Below are 18,364 nucleotides of genomic sequence, written 5' to 3' on the forward strand. Positions count from 1 at the left end.
CCCAGGACAGGGCAGTGACCTAGTCACAGAGAAAGTCGAAAGGCCTCCTGGTCTCCGGGCTGCTGTCCAGCGCTCTTCCCTCGCTGCTGGAAGGCAGAAGGCACGGGTTCCACCTGCTGCGAGAGCAAGAAGCTTAGCAGGCCTCTGGGGCCCTATTTTTACTTAGCAAATTAGGGACTATTTAAAGAAGTTTATAAACGCTAACTCATGTCATTGGAGGAGGTGTTATCATACCCACGTGAGGAGGAAAGTACACACAGAGATCAAGTACCCGTCGGGTGGGTGTGAACGCAGGCAGGGCTCCTCCGCAGCCCCAGCCCCAGATATTGAGCCACATTACCTCTGTAACTGCAGCCCCTCAGTGGGCCGCTTGGCGTCAGGAGCTCCACGGCACACCCTGAGCAGCTCCTCAGAGGAGCGGGGCTGAAGAGCATTCCAGAACTGCTCCCATCCCAGCAGCCCCCTAGCACTCACCCAGGACTGATCTGCCACACAGGATCCAAGTCTGGGACCAGCCGGAAAATGGGCCTGGGTGTTCACTACAAACTCCTAGGGGGACCTGGGACAGTGACCAGAGTCTACTACCAGGGAGAGCAGCTGTGTCAGGTCTGGGGCCTACGGCCCCTCCAAAACCTAAACGTTCCCTCCCCGACATCCTCTGCACCCCTGAGCCTCGGCGGGCAGGAGGGGCTGGCTATGCGACACCACGGCCCCGACACCCGCAGGCCATGATTCTGCACTCCTGTGTGGCCTCCTCGAGGCTCAAGCACTTGAGTTTTCCTCCTGAAAAGGAAGCCATTTCTCAATATGTTGCTACACACGGATACTGAGAAACACAAACCGAGAGGCAACTGGGGCACTGGCCACAAGGGGAGAAGAGTGAGGGGAAGAGCTGGTATGAGTCTGTCCCCCGGGGGTGCAGCTGAAGAAGCGAAAAGGCAACGCTGTGCACGGCCTGTCCGTCCCTGTCCAGGAGGGTGACACAGCGGGAACGACCCAAAGACCCGCCCAGAGAAGCAGGGCCCCAGGAGGCGACGTAAAACCACTTACAACAGTACAAAACCATCGAACAACTTTACAAAAACACGGAAGTTTTTTTGTGCGATTCTCCCGCACGACAGACGGTTACAACACGTGTGCCTGGACGCTGCAGCTCCCAGAAAACGTGGCCGAGACGTCAACCACACGCCCGCCGAGTCTGGGTGGGCAGGCCACAGGTAATCACTTTCTTCCTTCTACTTTTCCGTTTTCCAAATATTCTAGAATTACCACGTGCGCGTGGTATAAGATGATTAGGGAGAATATTACGTTTTAAATTGTCAAAAGAGGAAAACGGAAGCTGATGGGGAGAAAAGTCTGGGTGGGCAGTCAACCGTCGGTGTCCTCGACGCAGAGCCCTGGCCGGGCCGCCATGCCCAGTCCTCCCCCGAAAGCCCCAACAGGTATCAGACAGAGCAAAACCTCACTGACTCAGAAAGGAAAGAGGAAGAAAGGAAGAAAACAATGTGACAAGATGGCATTAGATTCATTTTGCTGCATTTTTTTAAAAAGATTTTTTAAAGTAATCTCTACACCCAACATGGGGCTCAAACCCACAACCCCAAGACCAGGAGTCATGTGCTCTACCAGCGGAGCCAGCCCTCCCTTTTTTTTAATCTTTAAGAACTGTGTGTATCCACCATCCATCCATTTAAGAATATCGAGCACCTGCTAGTTACGAGCACTGCGCCAGGCCCTCCGAGTCATACAGAAATGAGTAAGACCCATTTCCCCCCTCAAGCAGGGGCCAAAGGTATCAAGTTATAACGCAAAGGGGTATTTGACAAAGTTGTTTTAAGATACAAGCTGCTCTGAGAATTCAGAGGTGGAAATAAAAATAACTTCCAGGGGCACCTGGGTGGTACAGTCGGTTGAGCATCTGACTCTTGGTTTCAGCTCAGGTCGTGATCTCAGGGTCGGGAGCTGCAGCCCTGGATTCAGGCTCTGTGCTCAGCTTGGGATTCTCTCTCGCTCTGCCTCCGCCCTTCCCACTCATGCTCTCTCTTTCTCTCTCTCAAACAAATAAATCTTTAAAAAAGAAAAATAACTTCCAGCTTCAGAGAAATGGCAGGTAGCAGGGAAGGGGTCACGAAAAAGGTGGGCTTTGAATTAGGTCTCGAAGAACAAGGAGCAGCCCCGGACAGGGTCAGGTCAGCAAAATAGGTTAAGGAAACATCCACACGCATCTCAAAGGAAAGTTATAGACCCGCGCAACTGTAACAAATCCTTCCACCTAATCATAAGCAAGGAAACGCAGAAGGAAAGCAAATGGGATTGCGGCAATGCCTCAGAGCCACTCCAAACGGTCCCGGGTGTGGGCTGCAGCTGGAGCGCAGAGCAGTACGGCCAGCCTTCCTGGAGGGTCGCCGAGAACCACGCAGCGGCCTTACTCAGGATATATTCTAGGAATATATCCTAAAGAAACAATTAAGCATGCGTGTAGGGCTATTCACGGAAGTGCAACTTAAAGTAGCAACCGTGGGGAAGTGGGTAACTACATTTCGGTGTGTTTATATTGCAGAAAGCTGCAGCGACTAAAAAATGAATCCCATTTTCAAAGAATATTTAATGGCATGGGCGATGCCCATGATATTATAGCAAGGTAAACACTCAAGATTAGAAAACTACATCTACAATATAATCTCAATTGATCCTTAAGCAATTTTTAAAGTGTGATTTTTCTTTTTTCAGCTTCACTGAGGTCAAAGTATGGTTCATAGCAAAATAAACATCAAAATGTAAACACTGGAAATACAGAATCTTATTTTGAGGCTTTCTGTATTTTCTCTAAGAACATGTGTTCTCTTTATAAACACATAACGTGATTCAAAATGAAAGAGTAATAGGATTTCAGTGGGAGAAGGGGGCACTGCGGACAGAAAACAGCAGAAGGCAGAAGTAAAGAAGAAGAGCCGTGTCTGCGGAGGAGAAAGGGCCACATGTTAGGGTCCGACAGAGCTGGGCTCAAATCCGGGACCCATTCTTTTCCAGCTGTGTGACCTTTAACGAATGACTGAACCACTCTGGCTTCAGGTTCCTTCAAAGCCTGTGTTCACTTACACCAAGCACCTACTTGATACGCTGGCGGGGGCGGCCCCCATCTGCTCTCTGTTGGAAGTCAACAAAGTCAGATCCCTCTCTATGGACCAAACAAAATTCATTCTGGATGCACCCGGGTGAGGTAGGAATATATAAAACATTCGTAAAACACACCGCCAATATAATAAGAGAATTTGCGGAAAACAAAAAGTGTCACATTAGACCAGTGTACAATGCATCTGGATTTCAGGAAGATTCCACTCTGAAAGGTATCTGTCCTAAAACGCAGAAAACACGAAAATTTCTTCTAAAGAGGGTGATGACCAGGATCAGGCCGTGGGTCATAGCCCAAGACATGCTGCTGTTTCTCATGCATTGTGTGTGGTCTGACTTGTGGCCAAAATGAGGCCATGGACCAGAAGTCAGCTCCCAGTTCCAAAGCAGACCTGTATATCGTAGGGGTGAGGCCCCACCCTTCGCAGAAATAGTTCTGGATTGGACAGTGCTGCTCTCATTCTCCCTGGAACCTACCTCTAGCTCTCCAGTCTTACATTTCGGAAGAGAATTCATGCAAAATTCTGAACAGCGAGTTCCGCCAGCCCACCTGGGGTGTGTCCTTGGCCGCAACCACTCCATCACCTTTCAGATGACGAAGGCACCAGCAATGCCAAGGTCAACTGCCTTAAGAGTAAGCAGATGCGCTCTGGGAAAGCTTAAGGTTTGGAAAGAATTCTCGGAGGGAAATGCAAGCTCAGTGGCCAAACCGCAAGCAATCAAGAGCCCCAAACCCCTTCCAAATGCCAGGCTTTGACAAACCCAACAAGATAAGCCTTCAGAAAAGGTGACCGAGGAGGCTCAAATCGCTCCCCAATTAAATAAAATCCCAGCAGCCCATCGTTGAATGATGCCTAACAAGTGCCAGGCACGGTTCTGGGCACTTTATCTGGGGTAACTCATTTATGCTTGCCACAGAAGAAGAAATGTGCATGGAGAGGTTAAGACACCCAAGGTCAGGGCCAGAACTAGCCCTTGATCCAAGTCGAAAGAGGGTGTCCCTGCCTGTATGGAGACACAGCACAGTCACGCACAGGGCCACGTGCCTGGCAAACGGAGGCAGTCTGGATTTCAGCACCTCTCAGCCCCTTGTGCAGTCCACAACCTGCTTGACGATACGCTGCCCCATCCAAAGTAACAAGCGGATACAGTTTCATACTAAATAAGCCTACAAATAATGCAAGCCAAGATTTTTGAAGCGCCGATCTGGGTGACTGAAAGCACTCAATTCTGTGTATCAAGGGTGATCAGATTTTCAGCAATGACTTTTTAGCTTTTTCACCATTTCTAATGAGAATAATTCTAAAACATGTCCCATCCTTCTCTGCCACTTATGAAAGAGCACGAAATACAATTGAACCTTGCCTGAACTCCACCATCACCCCTGCCCAGGACCCCGTAGCCTTCTGCCTTTTCCTGACACCCAGCCTGAGCCTCCTGACCCTGGGGAACAGATCCTTCTCTGCTTCTTTAATTGCTACTGGAGAAAACGAAATACTGGGTGTGTTGAATCCCCTCATAGTTGTGGGTTTGAAGCTCCTTCCCACGGCTTAGCAGTTCTCTTGCTTGCTTCTACCTAACTGCTCGTTCTTTCCTGGTTCCTGGGTCTCCCTGCTTCATGCTGAAGGAGCCCCCACGCAGAGACGGACTGGCCTGGAACTCCCTCGGTGTGCCTCTCCTCACCCCTGAGAACTCATCACCCCCCATGGTCACCTCCTTCCCTCTGAAGGCAGCTGGGGTTAGAGAAGCGGGGTCGAGCTGGCCTACAGCCTCTAAACCCTCACTCAAGTCTTTCAGATCTTAAGAAAACACCTTCCCTCCAGCGTCCACCTTCCCTCCTCTTCCTTCAGGCCCAAAGGTCTCGGTCTCTCCACTTCACTGGGACTGTTCTTGCAGAAGCCTGCAGACTCAGTCTTCTTATTTCCATGTATATCTGCTTGACTTCACTAGGGCAGCTGGCACAGGGAGCCTCTCCTCCTGCCTGCCCCTGGCTTCCAGCTGTCCTTCCTACTTCTGACGGCACGGGAGATTCCTTCCCAGAACCCCCATCACCACCTGTATATTGATGCCTCCTTAACCAGAAACTCTGGGCCCCACCCCTCTCTCAAACTCCAGACCCGTCTGCGCAAATCCCAAAGGGGCAGCCTGCCTGCAAGCTGTCTGAGGTCTGAGCGAACCTCATTCTCTCTTGCCCTTCATCATCTAGTTGCCTCCCACTTGTCATTCTCTACTCTTCCTAACAGAACGCTGATTTTTAGTTGGCCCATTTCCATCCTCCCTACCTACCTCTGTAGCTAGGTGTAGCTGTATGACCAACGTCTGGCCAAGGACACGTAAATCCAAGTGTCATGTGGCAATCTCAAAAAGAATATTTAAAGAACACATCCTTCCCCCAGTCCCTCATCCATCCCGCTGCCTGAACTGATGATGTGATAGCTGGAGCTCTAGCAGCTTATCTTGGAACATGAGAACAAGGAATGGCAGAGGGGATGAGCTGGAAGGAATGTGACTTCCCTGTGTCTTTGCGGATCCACTACACCAACCAAGGGCTACCTACCTCTGGACCTCTTTTATGTATAAAAAATTAACTTGCTTGAATCACTGTTATTTTACTTTGCTGATGTCATCTGCCTCCATATCCACCCCCCTCCAGCATGCGCACGCCCCTAAATACTCTGAATGAGCTGCAGCAGACACACAGGAATACCTCAGCCTGAGCTCCTCTCCCCAGAAGGCTTCCTGGCTGCTACGTGGAGATGGGCCACCCTGCAAAAGGCAGGCAGGTAGGGGGAGTCCCCTGCATCCACACCCCCTCGATCCTCCCCCAAAACCAAGGTGAATGCAGAAGAAGACGGGTTGGGGTGTCTGGCCCATCTTGAGCCCTCCCTGTTTTCCCCCAGAGTTCTCCGGCTGCTGGAAAGAAACCTCGCATCTGGGGTGGTGGCTTGTGAGTATCTCCTGATAAAGGAAAGTCCCAAGCAGAGAGGGGCCAACTTGTTTATTTCCAAACGCAAGCCAGGGATTCCAGCTGCGACACTTACTGGATCTGCCCACTGTGAAAGGACGCTGGGCAGGAGGGCAGAGGGGAGGGAGGGCTGGGGAGGAGCAGTGGTTGTTATTTTAGGTAAGCCAGACTCCCCTGATCAAGTACACAGCCCCTTCCCAGTCTTGTTTATCCTGACTCGGCCCGGCCATGCGTTTTTCATCTGGATTCGATTCAGATACAGAAGGGTAGATGCCTTGACCCACTTAACCCAGTGGCTCAGAAGAACGACGGAACACTCCTGGACAGGTATCCACCCTCCCACCCCACCAACACTTCCTGAATGCCTTCTTTGTCCCGGCACGGGTTTATAATGACGGCTAGAACCCCGGGAGGCTCACAGCCCAGAAAATAAATAACGGTCATGCTACGTGAAAGGAGGCAATGTCAACAATATGCGAGATAAAGGGAGCACGGAGAAGGACGGGAAGACTAAACACTAGCTGGAAGCCACTGGCAGGCTTTCCTGGACAAGGTGACGCTAAGCCTGGTCTCCCTACCAGCATGGGTGACAAGCGGACAATTTATTATCAACATCATGCCAAACAACCGCCCTCCTTTCCCATAACCAGGAGGTCAGCGCTTGGGGGAAAGCCTGAGCCCCACAGCGGAGGCCCTGTTCTGACCCGGTGTGCCCCTACCAGAGTAGCCTTTGCCAACTCATCGTCCTTCTTGTGGGTAAACCCAAGGGAGGGACAAGCGACTGGAACGGTCTTTTCATCTCTAGCATTCTAACGGACGTTCCCGCCCCTTGTTGTGTACAGGGTCACTGGCAGAGAGCTCAGGGATGGGGTGCCCAGGGCCCACCCCAGAGGTATGAAGTCCATCCGGCTAGGGCTGTGCCCCCAACATCAGTATGTTTTGTTTTGTTTTTAAAGATTTATTTATTTATTTATTAGACAGAGACAGCCAGCCAGCGAGAGAGGGAACACAAGCAGGGGGAACGGGAGATGAAGAAGCAGGCTCCTAGTGGAGAAGTCCGATGTGGGGCTCGATCCCGGAACGCCGGCATCACGCCCTGAGCCGAATGCAGGCGCTTAACGACTGCACCACCCAGGCTGGTGCCCCATCAACATCAGTATGTTTTAAAAGCATCCCAGGAGGGACGCGTGGGGGGCTCAGTCAGTTAAGCATCTGACTCTTGATTTTGGCTCAAGTCATGATCTCCCGGTCATGAGATCCAGCCCCCGTGTGGGACTCCACAATTAGCATAGAGTCTGCCTGGGTTTCCCTCTCTCTTTCTCTCTGCCCTCCTCCCCACCTAAAATAAATAAATAGAATCTTTTAAAAAATAAATAAAATAAAATAAAATAAAATAAAATAAAATAAAATAAAATAAAATAAAATAAAAGCAGCCGAGGTGATATCCAGACAGGGTGAAGAACCACAGTGGCAAGCAGCGTTCCAGGCAGTGGGTGGCAGCCACCGGTGCTTGAAGGCTGGGAATCCCATTCCACAAGACCGACTTGTCCTCGGAACTTCCCAAGTCACAAAGCAGACAGGCCAACAGCACCTCTGTACCAGCTCCCTTCTCACAGGGATGTAATGATTTAAGGCCCAATTCTCCAAGAGCACAGTTAGGAAGACAGGCAAATGGAAAATATCACACCGTCTCCAAAGCTCACCTTCTCTCTACCTGCTCTCAGCCAGCTGGATGTCCCTTCATAGGGAAGGGTTTCACCCTCTCCTTCTGTCTGTTGGGGAAACAGGTAACCACAGGCTGAAGGCGGCATCCCCTGCCGTCCACGGAACGGAGGGTCACCTCCCTGTCCGGGAACCCCCAGTGGAAAACAGCAGGAGCTGGAGGTGGCCAGCCGGGGGGCCTGGGAAACTCGGGCAAGCACAGCCTGGCCTCCTGCCTGTGAGTCAGCCACGCAGAGGCCTCTTGCAGACAAAGGGGCCGAAAAACAAAGCTGCATTGTGCACGCTCTGCATGGAGAAGCCAGCCAAGCCTACAGGGCCAACGGGGGGCGTTATTAGCATTTTACTTATTTATTTATTTACCTTCACTTTATTTAACAAACACTTGGTGGGCACAGCACTCAGGTAAGATTAACTCGTTCAGTTTCCCGGCCACAAACTCAGAGGTTTGAGCTTTCCAACGTTCCTGCTCCCGGAGGGAGACACAGAACCCTCGCTCCTGCAGGGGCGCCCGAACCATCACCTAAGGGTGGTATCTACCTCCTGAGTTCTGCTCCTTTGCCCAGCCAGTGGCCAGGTCTAACACCACCTAGATCTCGGAGTGCACCCCAAACAGGACGGGCGTTTTGTCATGGCGAGATAGCAAGAATTTGGGAGTCAAGCTCCACTTGCTACATGAACTTCGGCAAGGTCCGTAACTTCCCAGAACCTTGTCTCCATGTATATAAAACGGGAACAGTGCTGCCTACCTCAGAGGACTGTTGGGGGGACATGAAATAACTAGATCCATGGAGCTCCGCAGAGCACCGACATCACCTGTGGGTTCATCCCCTTCCCCATCGGCAAAGCACCATCGGCCCGTTCCTGAGACCTCCCTCTGTCCAGCATCTGGAGGCAGCCCCGAGAGATTTCCCCATCTCCAGGCCCCAGGTTCAGGCCCGTGCCACGGGCCTTCCTGCGGTGCTGGCTCAGGTCCCTTCCTTCTGCCGCACCCACCAGTCCCCCAACATCCAGGGTTTACAGGGTCATAAAGCTTAGTAGCCCTTCTGCTTGTTCATTTGGCCTTACCATCCCCCAAATCTCCACACAACAACCTGGCTGCTCGAAGTGCTCACACCACCGAGCCCATGGAGCAGGGCCCTCAGTCCCGGCCTCAGTTGGGTGCCCGAGGGAAGGCTGTACCGTGAGGGGACATCTCACTCCAGGGACAGCTGAGTCCCGTGACTTTCAGCATGGCACAAACTAGCCATCACTGTCTGGCTCCTCGTTCCTGGCATCACACTTCCCTTGGCCTGGAAGTCAGAGAGAGAGCCGTGCTGACCAAATGCTGGGGGTGAAGCAAGCCTCAGTTTCCTCCACTGTAAAATGGGCATGGGGAAGAGTGTTGCTGAACAAACAACCCTGAAGGGACTTCCTGTCCTCCTGCCTCAACAGTGCCCCACACTTGAGCCCCAGGGCAGGCCGGGACACGCATCTGGACAGTAGGCAACCAAGGTGCAGAGATAGGCTAAGGCTCCCAGATCTCCCACATCTGAGGGCTGTGGAGTCACTGGGGCTTGTTAAGGGGTGGGGGCCATCCAGGTAATTTACTATTTTGATTAGTCCAAAGCCTCAGTTCCGATCAGCAGGACCGCCCCTCTGCAGGGGAACCACGGCCAGGCTTTCCATCTGCTGACCGCCACAAGCCACTATTTGTGCAGGCCTCTGGTCAGCCGTTACCCCGCCCAGCAGTAGCAGCAGCCTGCAGGGCCCAGAAGGGAGTTCTGCAGCCCAAGGCTTCAGGCTCAAGCCAGCCTGGGGCTAAGGCCAGCCCTACCAGCCTGGGGCAGCGTGACCTGGATGAATCATCCAACGTCTGAGCCATAATATCTAAGGCTCTAAAACACGACGCGGGGGTTACGGATACACGTGTCCTACCACAGCGTCCAGCCAAAACAGGCACCAGCGAATGTCTGCTCCCTTGAAGGCTCTTTCCAGTTTTTTGGCCACTGCAGCCACAACCGAGGGATGTGGAACCTTCCTGGCAGTAGTGTGACCATATCCTTTGCCTGGGGCAGGGGCGGGGGGGGGGGGGTGGTGGTACACCTTNACCTTCTCTCCCATCTTAACATCACCATCTTAAGCTCTCCCCACTCTTGCCAACAGGTTCCCACTCCCACTTCTGCTTTCCCATAGGACTTGTCAGCCCAGAACACCAGTGATTAACGCAGATGTCCGCCTCCTTCGACAGGCCGTGAGGGCCCGGCAAGGGCAGGCCCCGGGACCTCAGCACAGTGCCTCATAGGGAGCGGGCACACGGATGGCAGATGGACAGGTGGGCAGACTGCAAACACCAGGATTATTAGAAACTACTTCTGTGTTATTCTGAGTAATGTCTACACTTCCCAGAGAAAGTGCTTTCAAAGCAAGTACCTTCAGCCTTTTCTTTTCACTTGAAGAATAGTAAAGTCCATGCCAAATTTCACAAGCGCAGCTTCCCCGCCCAGCATGACGCGCTTTAGAAATGAAAAGGTAAGAGCTGTTGCCTCACCTTGCTACTAAGCTGAGCCATCCAGGCTGTTCCACACCTCCAGAGCCTTGCTGGGCAGGCCCCCTCCCTGGAATGCCCTTCCCCATGCAAAGCCTTTGATGTTGTGGGACATAGCAGGTCCTCAGTAATGACTGAATGAATAAACAACTTAAATCATCTGATTCCTTTAGTCCACAAGGATCCCTCCGCCTTAAGGACACACCTGCCTGCGTCTGAAATCATTCCAGACCCCCCATCTTCTCCTCACAATCCCACCTGACAACATCCACGGTTACAGAACCCGGGGACCCAACCGCAATCCACGTCGTCCCACAGCTGGACAAAAACAGCTTCTACAATACGGAAGGGGGCCGAGGGAATGTCCCGACGATCACCTAGGAAAGCGAGTCCGTCTGAATCCTCAGGGGTCTCTTCCCACTCTGGGTAAAAACCCACCCACAGAACGCTGTGCGGCTGTACCTTACATAGCGAGCATTCACCCTGGTTCACTGTGCATGAAAATGGGAGAGGGCAGAGCAGGAAGCACAGGGTGGCCCCACCTTTTTAAAGTTCTGTCTTGGGCGCCTGGGTGGCTCAGTCTGTTAAGCATCTGCCTTCGGGTCAGGTCATGACCCCAGGGTCCTGGGATCGAACCCCGCATTGGGCTCCCTGCTCAGTACGGAGCCTACCTCTCCCTCTCCCCCTGCTCCCCCTGCTTGTGCTCTCCCTCTCGCTCTCCCTCTCAAATAAATAAATAAAATCTTTAAAAAAATAAAAAGACAAAATAAAGTTCTGTCTCTCCACACACCCATGCACACACACAGGTACATGTATTTTAAGAGTGATTTTAAAATTCTCTTTTTATGTTTTTACGTTTCTCAAATTCTCCACAATGAACACATACCTAGTTTTCTAATCAGATATAAAATTATTGGAAGGAAGGAAGAATAAGAAACTGCACTCTGCACTGACACGGGAAGGGAGCAAGGGCAAAGACACACTAAGACATCTGTTGTTGGTTCCCTCGTGTTGTCCAAACAATGGGTTTATCTCTGCCATCAGGTAAATATGGCTCAGATTGATGTCTGCCCACATACTTTCCCAGGCGGCCTGCTCCCACACTGAACACGCCCCTTCTGTAATAATGATGACAGTATCCATAGTTTTTATTGTGCACTTACTATATGCTAGGCAACGATTCCATGTTTTAACCCGTTCTAATTTACTTCTTTAAATGATGCCAAAGCAATTAATATGTACCCTCCTTTTACAGAGAAGGAAATAGACCTAGAGGGATTGGGTAACTTGTCTGAAGTCAGAAAGCCACATCATCTCGATTTTCTCCTTTGCTTATTGCCTGAATGTGACGGGTCTCTCGGGTTTTATAGATGTGCTTATAAAACGGGGTTCTACATTCCGAGACACAGACGAGGCAAGGCGGAAGTTATCTGAGTGGTGATGGGAAAATCAGCATCAAGTGAGCCGCATACAACCGATTCCCTGGTATCACCTTGATGGGAAGCTAGGACAGAAAACCGTCCTTGGTTTGTTTCTGGTTTTGCTTTGAAGTATCATCACTAATTCTCTTACCTGGTAGGCCAGGAGAAAGCAAAGGCCCCTGAGTGGATAAAACGGACTCCAGAGCCTGTCAAAGGCTCGAGCTAACCTGTCCTTCCCCCTGTCCCCAGAGCCACCGCCTCCATCCACGCGCACTTCTGTCACACTTGATACCCTGGGGTCTCCTGTCCACGACTATAGAAAGCAGACAATCTGACGGTGAGAAGAACCACGGCAGGTAGAGACAAGTGCACAGAGACCACAAGATGTGACAGCAATGATGGAACAGGCGGGAGAAACCACAGCAGCCCCAACATTCAAAAAGCAGACTTGTCTCAGGCCAAGCGGCCCTTCAGACCACACCTCAAGAGAGGCACTGAGGCTCCCCAGCCACAGTGAAAAATCCGGGGCCGTTAGATCGTTTCAAAAACCACGTCTGCGCCTTCTGGAGCCATGTGGAATGATTAAAACGCATTCTGGTGCTCACGGGAGTAAGTGTGTTACCAAGGAAATGGACTTTCCGGAACGAGAACTTGTTCCCAACGCTCCAGCACATCGGGGCACCTGCTGTTAGCGGCTTTCCCGTATCCATTCTCCCCTCTTCCAGAACTTCAGGGACCCTTGATTTTGTGTAGGGCGCGCATCTCCCAGGCTCCCTAGCAACCGGTGGTTGCCACATGACCCAGTTCTAGCCACTGAAACGTAAAGGGAGGCCTACTGCTCGGTACTTCTGAGAAGTTAGTCTTCCTCATTCAAACGGGTAAGAGTCAGTTGGCAAAAACCAGCTTCCAGCTTCCCTCTCCCCTTCCTCCTGCCTGGAATGCAGCTGTGAAGCCCAGAGCTGCAGCAGCCATCTTGAGCCTGAGGGAAAAGTTTATGCGCTAAGGATGATACAGCAAAGAGACACAAGGGGTCAACAGGAAGCCCTAGGACTGCCTGCCTTTGGACTTTTTGTTTCATGAGAAAAATAACCCCCTTACGTGTTTAACCCAGTGTTATCTGGATTTTCTAAACACGGATCCAAGTGAACTCTGACACTTTAACCTCAGATTGTAATTCCAAGATGATCAGAACGACCCTCAGTATCTTACTGTGTTCCTCCCAGGGGTCTGCAAAGTATCCTGGTGTCCCTGGGATGCCTCAACAAACCAGCGGCCGGCCCCCCGTGACTCACCAGGAGCTTGCCTCACTGCCACACGTGGCAAGTGGCCATTCACTGGTATTGTGTCTTTGCTAAGCTGACTTGCTTTTGCAACTTGGAATTTTGTTAGGAAACAAAAAGCGCTTTATGGCAAAGGCGTTAGTGCCACAATGGGACCTTTCTGCTTTGATTATGAAAACACATTAAGAGCTTAGCTGCACCACAAGCAGCGGCCAGGAGACTTGGTTGAGGCCTGGGCCTTCCTGACCATTCTCCACTAGGTATGCTGGAGGGGTGCCAGGGCCACTCAGGAGGAAACACTGTGGGCAGACACCGAAACTCCGAGGGGCTGGGCATTCGGGTCCACCTGGAGGACTGTGACGGACAGGCTGCACCCCTGACACTGTCCACCCACCCTCCTGACCGGTCTGTCACATGACACACAGTCTCCCTGCAAGGTTACCCAGGCACCGAACACAGGCCTTACGAGCGGGAACTCCCGCAATGCCTGGAAAGGCGATGTGGCCCCACTAGGAGCTCAGAGACAACCCAAGGAGTACGGAGGCAGGACAGCAGCCAAGATTCCCACTTGCTGAGCTGAGCCAACCCTCCCCAACCTGCTGACAGGGGCCGATGGAAAGAAGGAACAAGGTGACACAGTTACACCACCAGGGACACCCAAGAGAAAGCAGGAAGACGGGTGCACACGCATGTGTACGCACAGGTGTGTCCAAAAGGTACGTCCAAAGACGATCACAGCAGGATTTTGGAGTAATGTTCCCAAACTGTAAACAAACCACATGTCCATCAACAGGAGAACAGAAACTGTGCTAATCCCTCGATGGAACAGAGCACTGCAGTGAAAATGAGTGACAGCTGCGTGCGACAAAGACGCCTGCATTTCACAAATAGAACGTTGAGCAAAAAAAAATCAAATACCAATACCTACAGCCTGCCTCTCCCAATAGAAAGTCCAAAAAACAGGCCAAACTAAATGACAGTGCTTAGGGATGCCTATGAATATGGTAAAATAATTTTTTTTAAAGATTTTATTTATTTATTTGACAGAGACAGAGACAGCCAGCGAGAGAGGGAACACAAGCAGGGGGAGTGGGAGAGGAAGAAGCAGGCTCATAGCGGAGGAGCCTGATGTGGGGCTCGATCCCATAACGCCGGGATCACGCCCTGAGCCGAAGGCAGAGGCTTAACCGCTGTGCCACCCAGGCGCCCTGGTAAAATAATTATTTTAAGAAGCAAGGAAGTGACGACTATGAAAGTCAGGCCAATGTTACTTTGGGTCGTAAGAGGAAGGGGTTGTGACCAGGGAGACCCTCTGGGGTGCTGGCAAGGTTCCACTTCTTGATCCCAATAGCAGTTATAAGGGTGCTTGCTCTGCGATCATTCATGGCGCTGTACCGTTATGTTTTGCGTATTTTCTATGTTATATTTTACAATAGAAATAGTTAAAAATTTAAAAAATGAAGAAGAATGATCTGGATAACAAAGCCAGCCCACTCTGGGTACTCAATACATCTGAACTGAACCCAAATCTCCTGCTACCTTATTACCACCCCACCCCCACCCCAGCCAGGGCGCCCCCCCGCTTCTCTTCGGGGGGGGGGGGAGTGCTCACATTTGTGTCCATCCACAAACTGGCCGAGCCAGCACACCACATTCTTCCTTAGAGGCTTCGAGTATATTTGTCTCTATCTCCCACAACCAGAACTGTAAGCCCCTTGCAGGAAGGAAATAGTGTGGGACTTAACATTTACTCCAGATTAGTGACAAGGACCTAAAACAGGACAAGCTCAGAAAGCACTAGAAAAGTCAGTACGGCGGAAAGAGGCGGATGCTTTGCTGAGCCATCAGAGCAAAGGCTAAGAGCCCAGTCCACAGCCAGAACCTCCGTGAGGAGACAGCGGGTCTAGGGGCTAGCCCGCCACCAGCCCTGAGAATGGGCCCAAGCTAACTGAACACACACGAGACAGCTGGAGACGGCACAGAGCCACTCTATGGTCTGATGCTGAAAAACTGCTGTCTCGGTTCTGCTCTCCCACGAAGGCTGTAAATCCACATATTCCCCCTGGAGAGCAGCTTACACTCAAGCGGATGTTTGCTTGGAGAGCTTGTCCTTACCGAACACCTAGTTTGACAACTGCCATGTTTGGGGGCACTGAGGAAAAACACACACACACACACACACCCCCTGGAAGCTTACAGCTAACCACAGTAATGGAAGGAAGGCACAGAACGTTCATGGCTTGGGGTGTCCTGTCCCCTAGGAAACCTTGCTTGGGTACTGCCGAGGCTCACTCAGGACCCCTCCCCTGTCCGAAGCTTTCAAAGCTGACCAAACCGCCTTTAAAGCACATATTCTCTCTACAGAGATGCCTCAACAATCCACGGCCAAGCCCTGCCAGCCTAGCACTCCACCACGGTAGGGTCCTGCAGGAAAAAACCCAACCGTCCACAGGTCCCTCCTGAGTAGAACCTGACAGATGTAGAGGGCAGGCTGTTGTCCTTTCGTTCTGAGTTCTAGTCCCCAAGTGCCCATCGATGCCCCCACCCATTCGTGGGTGTTAAAACCTCTTCCCAGCATTGGACAGGCAGCCTGCACACCCCCTCAGCCCAGGCGAGCAAAACCACTCCCGGGTGCTCCCTTTACCAGCTTGGAATCCCCAAAGCACTCAGACGGGGAGGGAGCTAAAAGCAGAGACCCTTCCTGGCTCTAAGTCATCATGATGCGGTCGACACCCAACAGTCAGCTCCCTACAGGTGGCAAGGGATGTAGCAATGGCAGGTTTCCGGCCTGCCAGCTGCCCCCACCACACGCTTTTTGTCCACCTCTGCCCAGGCAACTATTCGCAAGGGCAAACGTACTACAAAACCTCTATCCCACCCGCCTAACATTCTTCCTAAGAAAGAAGTGAACAGCAAAGAATCTGATAGCAAGGGTTTCTTTTGGAGTTTCTAGATTGTTCTTCCAAGGACTATGTGCATAGGTATGCTCACCCCACCTTCTGAGAACCCGCCTTCTAAGATGGGACGATGGCCATCCAGCCCACTGCCAGGAGAGCTGTGAAGATGGGGGACGTGAAGGCGCTCCATGACTTGCTAAGACGCCACATTGTTACTGGAGCAGAGCAGCTGCCAATACTGAGATAACACGGGCCCAGACGTGTGCCTGGGAGGCTGCAGGATGCTCAAAGGATTAAAACTCCTCCACTGCTGAGAACCGAGCCAGGAAGTGGTATTTGTACACTTTAAAAAGGGGCTAGACAAGCACTCCCCCGACAGCCTTCAGCTCAGCAGACCATAGCCCGGCCCGAGCATTCGGGAGAAGAGAGGCGCCGAAGCATCCGCAACGCGCAAGCCAGGCACACAAAGTCTCCGTTAAAGCCTCTTCAGCAACCCCACTTTGCAGATCAGGCCACTGAGGCTCCGGAGGGTACGTTACCTCGATTACCCAAAGCTAAGGCCACTCAGCTATTTGGTTAGGGCTCAGATTTCTCCAGCTCTGGTGGTCTTTTTTTTCTTCTAAGATTTTATTTATGTATTTGACAGAGAGAGCACGAGCACAAGCAGGGGGAGAGGGAGAGGGAGAGGGAGAAGCAGACTCCCCGCTGAGCAGGGAGCCCGATGCGGGGCTCGATCCCAGGACCCTGGGATCATGACCTGAGCCGACGGCAGACACTTAACCGGCTGAGCCACCCAGGCGCCCCTCCAGCTCTGGTGTTCCTTCCAGTTCCTTCACGTCTGCAAAATGGCCATCGAACGATACAAATGACCACTCATGGCGGTACCACACACTTCACCAGGCCCTCGGACACATTCTCAACCCTCACCTCTCTTCGGGGTGGGTTTTCTCATGACCAACATTCCCCTTCTACAGATGAGGAAACCGAGGCTCGGGGAGGCAAAGTGACTCGCATGAGGTCACTGAGACCCAGGAGAGCATGGGGTAGAGGACAACCCCTGCCACCTCCCCAGGCTAGTCAGGAACGGTGGTTCCCGACGCAGCTGCCAAGACTCACGGCCCTCAGGATGCACAAACGGAAGTCCGTGGAGAAAGAGAAAACCAAGAAAACCACCGTGTTAGCTCAGGTCAGGGCGGGGCAAGCAGTGAGGAAGTGGCCCAGGTGGATCTGGGTGGAGATAGGGACTGGCCAATGCCCTGGACACTTGGGGTGAGGGTGGGGAGGTCGGGGGTGCTGAGCCTCAGGCTCCCCAAGCTAGGATTATACAGCAACCCCCCCACTGCCTGCGAACTAAATCTGCCCCTCACCCTGGCCCCTGGACAAGGGGGTGGAGCCCGAGGCCCCCTCAACACACAACTACTACAGGGCTCCGGCCTCTTCAACCAATAGTTACCGATCTTTAAAAGGCACGTGGCCCGGGAAGCAGGGTCGTACCCAAATGCCAGGAACACAGAAAACCGGGCTTTCGCGGGCCCAGCTCTACGGAGGATCCGTTGGGACATCAGGATTGGCTGGCCAGCCTCTGGGGGCCCGGGTTCTCTGACCGGGCTGTTCACAACTCAGGCCAACGCTCGGTTAACCCAGGAAAGAAGAGCCCAGTGGAGACAAGTGTTTTCTCTCCAGGTTGGGCACCCGGGTCTGAAGCCTGTGCTGTACCCCCTGCCCTTCCTGCACCTCCTGTGAGCAAGTGTCCAGCCCGTTTTCAGCAGGACACGGAGAGTCAGAGCGAAAAGAGGGACTGAGCCCAGAGAGGAGCGGAGCGGGCCAAAGGGCCCGAGTCAGACAGGTTTCACCGGAAGTGCCGGCACTGACCAGACGGTCGGACTTTGGGCCAATACCCTACCACGTAGGCCCTGTGATTCTCATCTGCAAAATGGGCATCGTGGACCCTCCCAACCAGTGGGAGGATTCAGAGGGATGAAGCACAAGGCATGGGGTGTCACAGGCACCCCATCAATGGTAGCCATTATTCTAACTGCTCAGAGCCAGGACCCCAGCCAGGGCTCATGAAATCAGGTCCAGCAGGACACCCTTGAGCCCGTGTCCACCCCCCACTAAGTCCACCCTAAGCCAGCCACTCTACTCCACGAGAAGTTCCCTCAGTGACCTGACTTCCTGTGCCCAGGACCCCAGAGGTATTACCAGGGGAGCCGCCTCTGTGGATACTCTGCCCCAGGGCACCTGCGGCACAGGGAGGGATTAGGGGGTGCCCAGGTGGGTTTCACTTCTCCCCTCTCCAAGTCAAGTCAGGACAGCAGCTGGCAGCCTACGCTCTAGAACAGCGCTGCCCAACAAAAATATAATGTTAGCTCCTACGGATCTTCGTATTTTCTAGTACTCACGTTATAAAAAGAAACAAGAGA

At 52.4% G+C, this 18,364-nt stretch overlaps 1 protein-coding gene and 1 long non-coding RNA gene across 8 annotated transcripts in view; one reads left to right on the forward strand and one right to left on the reverse strand.

Moving 5' to 3' along the window:
- The window catches only part of KSR1 (kinase suppressor of ras 1), a 149,315-nt gene that overhangs the window by 87,609 nt on the left and 43,342 nt on the right, over nt 1-18,364 (reverse strand). The gene's annotated exons all lie outside the window — the stretch shown is intronic.
- LOC105239208 lies at nt 892-11,022 on the forward strand. 3 transcript variants are annotated; one of them, XR_004619932.1, is made up of 5 exons: nt 892-1,217; nt 5,786-5,915; nt 6,033-6,079; nt 9,962-10,130; nt 10,517-11,022. It is a non-coding gene; the product is annotated as an uncharacterized LOC105239208 (long non-coding RNA). The 3 variants fall into 3 exon arrangements; XR_004619931.1 differs by having other exon boundaries at nt 9,992-10,327; XR_004619930.1 differs by having other exon boundaries at nt 9,992-10,130.

The sequence above is a fragment of the Ailuropoda melanoleuca genome, chromosome 13 (assembly GCF_002007445.2).
Source record: "Ailuropoda melanoleuca isolate Jingjing chromosome 13, ASM200744v2, whole genome shotgun sequence".
In the NCBI taxonomy this organism is placed as follows: domain Eukaryota; kingdom Metazoa; phylum Chordata; class Mammalia; order Carnivora; family Ursidae; genus Ailuropoda; species Ailuropoda melanoleuca.